This window comes from Galeopterus variegatus, unplaced genomic scaffold, assembly GCF_000696425.1.
Source record: "Galeopterus variegatus unplaced genomic scaffold, G_variegatus-3.0.2 Scaffold748, whole genome shotgun sequence".
NCBI lineage: Eukaryota > Metazoa > Chordata > Mammalia > Dermoptera > Cynocephalidae > Galeopterus > Galeopterus variegatus.
In genome coordinates, this window is record NW_007726859.1 from 51533 (window position 1) to 60921 (window position 9389).

Here is a 9389-nt window from a genome sequence, read left to right on the forward strand (position 1 = left end):
GCTGCAGTTGGTGCCATCCCAGGCCCTGCAGGTGGGGGCGGGCTTGGACCATGACCACGCTGGGGCTCCTGCTGTGGGCACACAGGAAACGCTGCCAGCCTCTCACAGCCTCCACATGGTCAGCACCCTCAGGAGCCACCCAGTTGCGTGACCTCATAGACTGTGGGCTCTGTGGGTTGGGAAGCTGGAACTGGAGACGGGCCCTGCCCCTTGGCCAGCAGCAGATGTCCTGCCAGGTCCTCAGGTGGACCAGATTCTGGCCAGGGCTGCGGGGTGGGGACCCAACTGAGAGCAGAGCCAGCAGGGACCTGCCCTCAGGGGCTTAGGGTCCCATAGGAGGAACAGATCTAACCTTGGCTCCCACAGAGGGGTGGGCAGCAAACACCAGGTGGGTGACACCAACCCATTCCTTAACTTCAGTTTCCCCATCTCGAAAGAGCAGTCATGGCGTGGGCGTTGCGTCATTGGGGCAGGAGAAGCAGAGTCCTCACTCATGCCCCGTGCTCCTCACCAGTGACAGCTGCGGACGGTGTTACTTGAGTTCTTGTGGTTGTTACAGTCTCTCTCCTTTCCTGCCCCCCAGCCTCAACCCAGCAGACAGGAACTCCCAGAGCATTTGGGGTCAAAGGCCAAGGCTCTGGGGGAGAGGGTGGGTAAGGGTGTCGAGAGGGAGTTGGGCCGGGATGCTGCGGGGTGCTTGGGGTGACTGTGGGCTGGGAGGGAAGACAGGAGGGAGGCTGGGACGAGTGGGGTGGGCTGTGCCTGGAGAGGATCCCGTGTCCTGGAGGCAGGGAGGAAAAGCCCCCTCCTCAGGCCCCTCCCCACTGAGGCCCACCTCCCAGGAATCACTGATCCCTCTCTCCACTCCCTTGGTGTCTGCAAAGCCTGGTCTGGTGGCCCAGCCACTGTGGCAGCAGGGACCAGAGCTGTGTCCTTGTGCCACCCAGCCTTGGCATCCCATTCATACCCAGCCCATTGCATGGTAGTCCAGGGCCCAAAAGCACAGCCAGGAGCTGGTGGCAGGGGACAGTCATGGGGAAGAGGCTGCTCTGCTGGGCAGTTTCTGGCTAGAGAGGGTCAGCAAGTGTAGGACAGGCCAGCCGGGAACAAGGCGGTTTCTGTGAAGAGCTCCCTGGCCTATGACAAAGGGGACAGCCCGTGACATCTCAGGTTCCAATCACTGTGCAAAAGCTCCCTGCATGCTGCTGCTGACCAAGATGTGCTCCTGGGAGTGGGAAGCTGGTGACTGGCGAGAACTTGGGGGCCCTGTGAGGAGAGCGGGAGCTACGCTGTAGACTTTTGCACCAGCTCTGCTCCCAGGACAGCCTCTCCAGGTGCCCAAGAAGAGAGGAAGTGGGTGGCCTCCTCTGCAGAACTCAGCCTCCCACTGGGGCTTGCTTTGACATGTGGGGGTCGTGGGTAAGAAGCAGGGCCTGCCACGGCTCTGCTCAGCCTTCCTGGGGTTGTGTCCCCCTTTGACTGGCACAGAGGCTTTGGAGGGAAGGCTGTAGCCTTCTCACAGTGACAGTCACAGGCCCCGAGCCAGGAGATATGCATGCCTGCTCTGTGTGACAGCCAAAATGTTGGCAGAGGAGGGAGGTGGCCTCAGGATGTTAAGTAATGTGCAGTAGGAGTCCAGTCTGTGTGACGGCCAAGTCTGTTTTTATCTCATGCTCCTGATGCCTCCTCTCCTCTGAGGTTCCTCCCTCCCTACAACTAATACTGTTCCAGAGCCTACCACATGCCAGGCACATGCCAGAGACGCACACAGCCCTGGTCCTGGAAAGGCACACGTTGAATTACACACCATGTGATGCAGCTTCTGGCTGCACATTAGAATGACCTAGACGCTGAGGATGTCTCAGAAGCATTCCAGGTGCTTCTCGGGTGCAGTCAGGATTGAGAACTGCTGGGCTGCAATGGGCCAGGGGAACACACCTGGGGGAGATGGGGTGGCCTCACGAACCTGGAGGTTTAGGGCCACTGTGTGAGACAGGAGCTTGAACCCCACCGCTTCCCAGCTGGGATCTGCAAGCTCATGGAATTGGGTTCCTGAGGAAGCCACTTATCAGGTGAGCGGGGAGAGCTGGAGATCGTTAAGACCAGCCACCCAGGCAGACGGTGACTGTCCCCTCTCAGGAGCTGGTGTGACCCAAGGGGCCTGGACCTCTAAGACAGGGCTGTGGGGCCAGCTCTTCCTTCAATCCTTGTAGCCCCACTCACGTATTCCCCATCCAGGTCAGGGTAGCACCGGGGGTGAGTCAGAGCCCCACGGCCACCCCCCACCCCCGCCCCGAACCCCTGGAGAGTCATCAATATAGTCTTGTCTGTGGCTGTTCCCTGGGCCAGGCCCACAGAGACTTTGGCAGGAGGGAGGGGAGCGGGAGGGGTGGGTTGCAGGAAGCCTCGCTCCTCCTTGGTCGGGGGGTGTCCTGCCTGCCTCTTGCCTGGTTGGGTCCTGTCAGCTGATTGCTGGGGAGCGGAGGTCCCCAAGCCCTGGCACTTGCTTGTGCCTGAAGTGGGGGGTTGTGAGTTTGTCCTGCCAGACGGCTGAAGAACCAGGTCCTGGGAGAGGTGGGGAAAGCATTCAGGGACAGATAGATTTACTATGACCCTACTAAGGCTTAAGACCCTCACTTTCATGGACCTCTTCTGGGGCCCCATACTTAATTTTGTATTTGTAGTTTTGTATTCTTTTTCTTTAAAATTTTTAAAAATTAAAATTCTTTTTTTTTTGTAAAATTAAAAAAATTAACACGTAAAGTAAAATGAACTTTTTGCGTGTTCATGGAGGTCTTTGAATTTTAACATATACATTCATGTATATTCACATAACCTCACTATAACCAGCTCACGGGGGACATTTCCAACACCCGGAACACTCCCTCACGCGCCCCCATTTAAACAAACCATTCCCCAGCTGCAACCCCTGGCAACTCCTGCTGTGTCCTCTCTCCCTCTGCCTTTCCAGAATATTTTATAAGTGGAATCACACCGTATAACTATTGAGACAGACTTAGTTTATTCAGTATAAAGCCTTTGAGATTCATCTAGGTGATTGTGTGTATCGACGGTTTCTTCCTTTTTATTCCTGAGTACTATTCTACAGTATGGACGTACCACAGTTTGTCCATTCACCTGTGGAAGGATAATTGGCAATTATGAATAGAAATGCTAAAACATCTATGTACACGTTTTTGTGTGGACACAAGTTTTTGTTTCCATTAGGTCTGCGAGACAAAGGGATTAAAGGACTCCGAGCCAAATGCTTACCATTTAAGGGAGTTCATTTCAAGCAAACCTGGAGGGGAGACTGAAAGATCAGTTCCTGCCCCCATACAGATAAATTAGAGGTTTTACAGGATTTGAATTAGGAGGAGGGGTTGGGTAGCTATTTTGAGCATCTAGCACTTTGTAACAGCTCTGCGGTTTTCCTGCTCTGCACAAGATTCTGTTTTGCACAAAATCCGTTTTTTCTGAGAAAGCACTTTGCTTAAGAGAAGGGGGGGATGGAGGGAGGATGTGGTTAACATGGCTCTACTTATGCTAAGCTGATTGTGAGGCCTAATAGTTTCTAGAATAAATACCCAGGAATGGGGTCACTGGGTCGTATGGTGAGAGTATGTGCACCTCGGTAAGGGAGTGTCTGTTTTCCAGAGTGGCCGTACCATTTACCTCCCCACATGCAATGCACGGGCGTTCCAGGGGCTCTGGAATCTCTCCAGCACTTGATGTTAGGGTTGTTTTGTTTGTTTGTGTTTGCTTTTCTGCCTCTGGCCAGTAAGGAGAGCTGAACCCTTGGCTGTCAATTTTTGTGGGTTTTTTTTCAATTTTAACTATTTTAACAGGTATGAAGTGCTATCACGTTGTGTTTGCTTTTTCATTGTGATTTTAACATGCATTTTCCTGTAACGTAATGATGTGCTTATTTGCCATTGTATATCTTCTTGGGGAAATATCTATTCAAATCTGGTGCTTATTTTTAAAATTCGGTTATTTGTTTTCTTATTGATGAGTTTTAAGAATTATAAATTCTGGATCCAAGTTCTTTGTCAGATATGAGATTTGCAAATATTTTCTGCTGGTCTGTGGCTTATCTTTTCATTCTTTTACCAGTGTCATTCACAGAGCAAAAGTTTTTAATCAAGTTTAATACATTAACTTTTTCTTTTATGGATAATGCTTTTGCGGTCACATCTAAAAACTCTCTGCCTAATGCAAGGTCACAAAGATTTCTCCTATGTTTTTTTCTTAAAGTTTTATAGTTTTACATTTTAATCTATGCTACATTTTAAGTTAGTTGTTGTATACGAATAACTGATTGTTCCCACATTTGTTGAAAAGACTATCTTTTCTCCACCGACTTGTCTTTATACCTTTGTAAAAACTCATCTAGTCATATTTATGTGGTTATGTTTCTAGACTCTGTTCTGTTCCCCTGATCTATGTTTCTCCCTCTTTGCCAGTATTATATACTGTCTTAATTACTGTAGTTTTATAGTAAGTTCTAAAATCAGGTAGTGTGAATTCTTCAAATTTACTCTTTTTTTTTTTTTCAAAATTGGCTTGGCTATTCTAGTTCATTTGCCTTTTCATCTAAATTTTAGAATCTGCTTGACTAGCTCTGGCAAAATTGCTGGTATTTTTATAAGAATTGCATTAAATCTATAGATCTGTTTGGGAGTAGTTATCATCTTAGCTGTATTCTGTCATCCAATCCATGAACATGGTATGTCCCTGTATCATTTAAGCTGTATTTGATTTCTTTCATTAGCTTTTTGTAGCTTCAGTATACGAATCCTGCACATTTTATTAGATTTATATGTAAGAGTTTTATTTTGGGGGGCTAATGTAAATGGTATACATTTTTCAAATTTCAAATTCCAGTTGTTTATGAATAGTTTGTAAAAATGCAATTGACTTTTATATGCTGATCTCATATTGTGAGACTTTCATAAATTTACTAATTCTATGAGCTTTTTTGTAGATTACTTAGGATTTTTAATGTAGGCAATCATGTCATTTACATATAGGGATAGTCTTACATCTTCCCTTGCCATCTGTGTATACTTTCTGTACATATTTCTTTTTCTAGACTTATTGCAGTGGCCAGGACTTCCAGTATGATGTGGAATAGGAGTAGTGAGGGTAGACATCATAGTCTTGTTCCTGATATTAAGATAAACACATCCAGTCTTTTATCTTTAAGTGTGATATTAACCATGGGTTTTGTAAGTGCTGTCATCAATATCAGGGTAAGGATGTTTCCTTTATTTCTAGTTTGCTGACAGTTTTAATCATGAGTGGATGTTGAATTCCATTAGATGTATTTTTCTACATCAATCGATGTGGGATTATTAATGTCATAGATTACACTGATTTTTTGAATACCGAACCAGCCTTATATTCCTAAGATAAACCTCAATTGGCTCTGGCATACCATTCTTTGTATATATTACTGGATTTGATTTGCCAATATTTTGTTAAAGGATGTTTTCATCTGTGTTTATGAGAGATATCATCTGTAGTTTTACTTTCTTGAACCATATTTGCCTGGCTCTAGTATCAGAATAATGCTGGCCTCATAAAATGAGTGGGGAAGGGTTTCTTCCTTTTTGTATTTTCTGGAAAAGGGTGTGTAGAGTTGGTGCTATTTCTACTTAAGTGTTAGGTAGAATTTACTGCTTATCCTAAAAAGGGGTTCTCTAAGTTTTAGGCCCCTCAAAACCTGAAGTCACCCTTGTTTGATGTTTTGAGGGTGGGCTGTTATCCATAAGCAGGGATTTTAAAATGCCATTTTTGATAGTGTCATAAGAAGCAGCTGGAGACTGTAGGCCCGGATAGGCAAACCTGTTCAGCCTCCTACTCCTTGCGGAAATCACTTATTTTCTATCCCAGCCAGTCTTGGGCAGAGCCATAGCTAACTCCTCATGGGGCAACATAATTTGGCAAGACCTTCTCTGATTTGCCTGAACCATGCCTGGCTGTGTGACTTTGGGGATGTCACTGATCCTTTCTGAGCCTCAGATGAGCCAATGGGAAAAAGAAGATAACTATGTTTCCCTCAAAGTGTTAATGCAAAAATGGAAACATGCTCAGAGAACTAGACAGTTCTCCTGGAGGCAGGTATAAAGAGCTTTAAACGATTCCTTGGCTTACAAAGTAAGGGCAGGAGGCAGAACTAAGAGGGACGTGGGCAGAGTGGACCGAGCGACAGGCAGGAGTAGAGCACGTCAGAGCAGCTGCTGTCTGCACAGTGGCTCTGGTCTCCTGCCTGTGCTCACAGGCATTTCTCCTCTGAGGCCCCCGCACCCCTCTGAGGGTGCGCAATTGCAGGCATTTATTTGTCCAACGTGTCCTGGGGTCCTACTCAGGATAGGCCTTTTGTAGATAGGGACATTAAGACTCAGAGAGGTGTCCCCAAGGCAATGTGGTGGAACAGGAAGGGAGCCGAGGTGTTTTGGGCAAGCACTGCTTCCCCACTGTCACAAGGGGAGGACATTGGACTAAGTTCAGAGACAAGGAGACAACCCATCTGCCTCTGAGCGGTGTGTGGGTCAGAGGCCAGAGCACCAGCCCTGAAGCCAAGCTGCCTGGGCTTGAAGCCTCGCTCAGCCACTTTCTCAGCGAGGTAAACTGAGGCATATGTCTTAACCTCAGTGATTCATTTTGCCATCTATGAAAAAAGCTTATTGAGCTTAGCACATAGGGTTGCTGTGAGGATGAAGTGAGTTGATCTATGCAACATGCTCAGAATGGTGCCCGGCACCCCTGACTACTACGCTAGCATCTGCAGTAGTGTCTGCTAAGATGCTCGGCCATGCTTGATGCCCGTGAAGCTTCTCTCTTAATGAAGGATGGAATTAGGAGATGTCGGTAGAGCTGAGAGACCCTCCAGCCTGCCCCTCCTGTGATGGGTAAATGGGGGTTGGGGGCAGGTTGTGGACGCAAACCCAGGAGGAGAGAGTTGGGTGTCTTCTCTCCTGAGCTACCTTCCCGGGGGAGGTGAGCTCTCCTGGAAGCTGCCAGGGAGGGTGAAGGTGTGGGTTTGGAGGAATGGCCACCAATCTTGTGCCTCCTGTGGACGGAGATGCTGTGACTTCCCTTCAGGGCCCTGCACACCTCGATCTGCACGGAGACCTCACGGGCACCCCCTGTACCCCATGTATGAGATCAGATCACCAGTGAGGAGCAGCCGTCCTGCGACACTTAGGGTCTGGCTCCACCATGTGGCCGTGGGCCGAGCCATCTGTGTTTGCAGAGGGGTTGGAGGGCAGCCTCAGAGGTCACCCATATGCAGTCTGGATTTCACATGCAGGGAAACTGAGATCCAGGGAGAGAACAGGACTGGCACGGGGTTTTTAGGAGAGATGCGCTGCTCCCACTCCACCCACCTGGTCGTTTCCTGGCAGCTCCCTAGACTGTGAAGGAGGCAGACACCGGAGGAACTTTGGAGAAAGAGGAGGAAGAATCCTAGAGCCCCTGAGGATGCTAGCAGCAGTGTGTTTGCAAGAGCTGCCGGGGTTGTTGGGCATGATGGGCAGGGGCTTTGCATGTGCTGTGGGGGGTGAGCAGGGTAAGGGAGTCGAGGCCCTCAGCTCTGCCCATAGTCACTGAGTGGCTGAGACTGGAATCTGCTCACTCTCCAGCACTGAGGTTCTCACCTGTAAATGGGCTTTGACCAGATTGGTGTCCAGCCCCTCTGTTGTCTACTGGGGCCCTAAGGACTTCAGGGTAGAAGAGGAGGGTGCAGGAGCCAGAGGAGTGGACAGGTGTGAGCATTTGCTGTGGGCCTGGGGTCAGGACACCCTGAACTGGACTCTACGATTCAGCTCCGACTCTAGGGCGAGAGTCTGTGTGCACTAGTGACGAGGAGGTGTGGTGTCCACACTCAATTTCTTTTTTTATTTATTTTTTTTTCCTTTTTGTCTTTTTTCGTGTCCGGCAATGGATCGCAACCCTCAGTGTCGCGCCTGCACCGGACCGGGACCGGCAACAGGATCGCAACTCTCGGTGTTGCTCCCACACCTCGCTCAGCCAGTGAGCAGGAACCGGTCTGTATGTGGGATCCGAACCCTCGGCGGGAGCGCCACCGTGCTCTCAAGCAGCGCACTGTAGCAGTGCACCACCGGGCCGGCCCCACACTCAATTTCTGATTTGACCCTGTGCACTCAGTGCCCCGGCGTGTTTGCTAATTGGTGCAAGGAGGACAGGCTCAGGCTCTGCCCGCTGCCTGGAATGCTCTTGCAAGAGAGGTGTGAGGCTGGCTTCCCTGGCACGCAGGCTAGTGGGACCAGCGTGCTCTGGGCCCGTCGTTTTCTTCTGCTCTGGCCTCGGTGGGCAGAGGGGCTGTGGCTTGTGGAAGGTGGGGGTGGAGGGGCAGAGTCAGTGCCTCCTTTTGCCTTGGTGGGGTGGATCAAGGTGACCCTGAGTGTGGTCACTGCCTTGTCCTGTGACCCAGGTGGACAGGCTTCAGTCTGCCGTATTATCATTCTCCCAGCAGCTGGGCCACTTGTGAGGCCAGGAGAGGCAGAGTGGATTTGTGTCTGGTCTCTGGGGTGAGTCTGTGGCCCATGGCATTGTCTGCTGCAGGCGCTGCCTGTGGGGAGGGCCGAGTTTTGGGTCACAGGGACCACCTCTGATCTGGGAGACTCAGAGCACCGAGGCTGCACTGGGTGCATGGCTGTCCTGCATGCTGGTGTGGAGCCTCAGTGCCCCAGCCAGAGCGTCCCTGTCCCCTGGTGCTCTGTGTCCCCAAGCAGTCAGCATGTCCACGCTTCCTTCTGCCTTCCGTGCAGGGTCTGACATCCCCACCCCTCCCGAATTCCTGATGACCACATCTGCTCACGGGCCCTTTGCTGCCCCCGTGTATGGCTGTATCCGCTTGTCCAGGTGGTCCTCTCCTTCAGGTCCCACACCTGACACCACCTCCCTCTCTTCTCTCCCCTTCCTCCTTCTGTCCCCTCCCACTTCTCTGTCAGTCTGTCTGTCTGCCTGTTCCTTTCTCTCGGTCTCCCTCTGCCCCTCTGTTCTCTCCGGCTCTGTCTGTGTGGATGCCTTTCTTGGTCTCTCTATCTCCCTCTCCTCCCTGTGTCTTGGTCTGTCTCCCCTGTCTCTCTCTCACTCTCTCTTCCCCTCTCTGGTGACCCTGTGGCTTTACAGATCAGGTACAACAACCTCTCTCCCTTTCCCAAGCCTCTCCCCTGGTTCCTTGATTGTATGAATTCGCAGACAGGGGCCCAGAGAGACATCAGCTGTGGGAAGTGCCACAGAACCCTGGAACAGAACCATAACTTCACCTCAAAGCCTCAGTTTCCCCATGTGTTAAATGGTGACACCAGACCTGCCCCACCAGGCATGCCAGGGACTCCACGAGATGGCACGCCTGC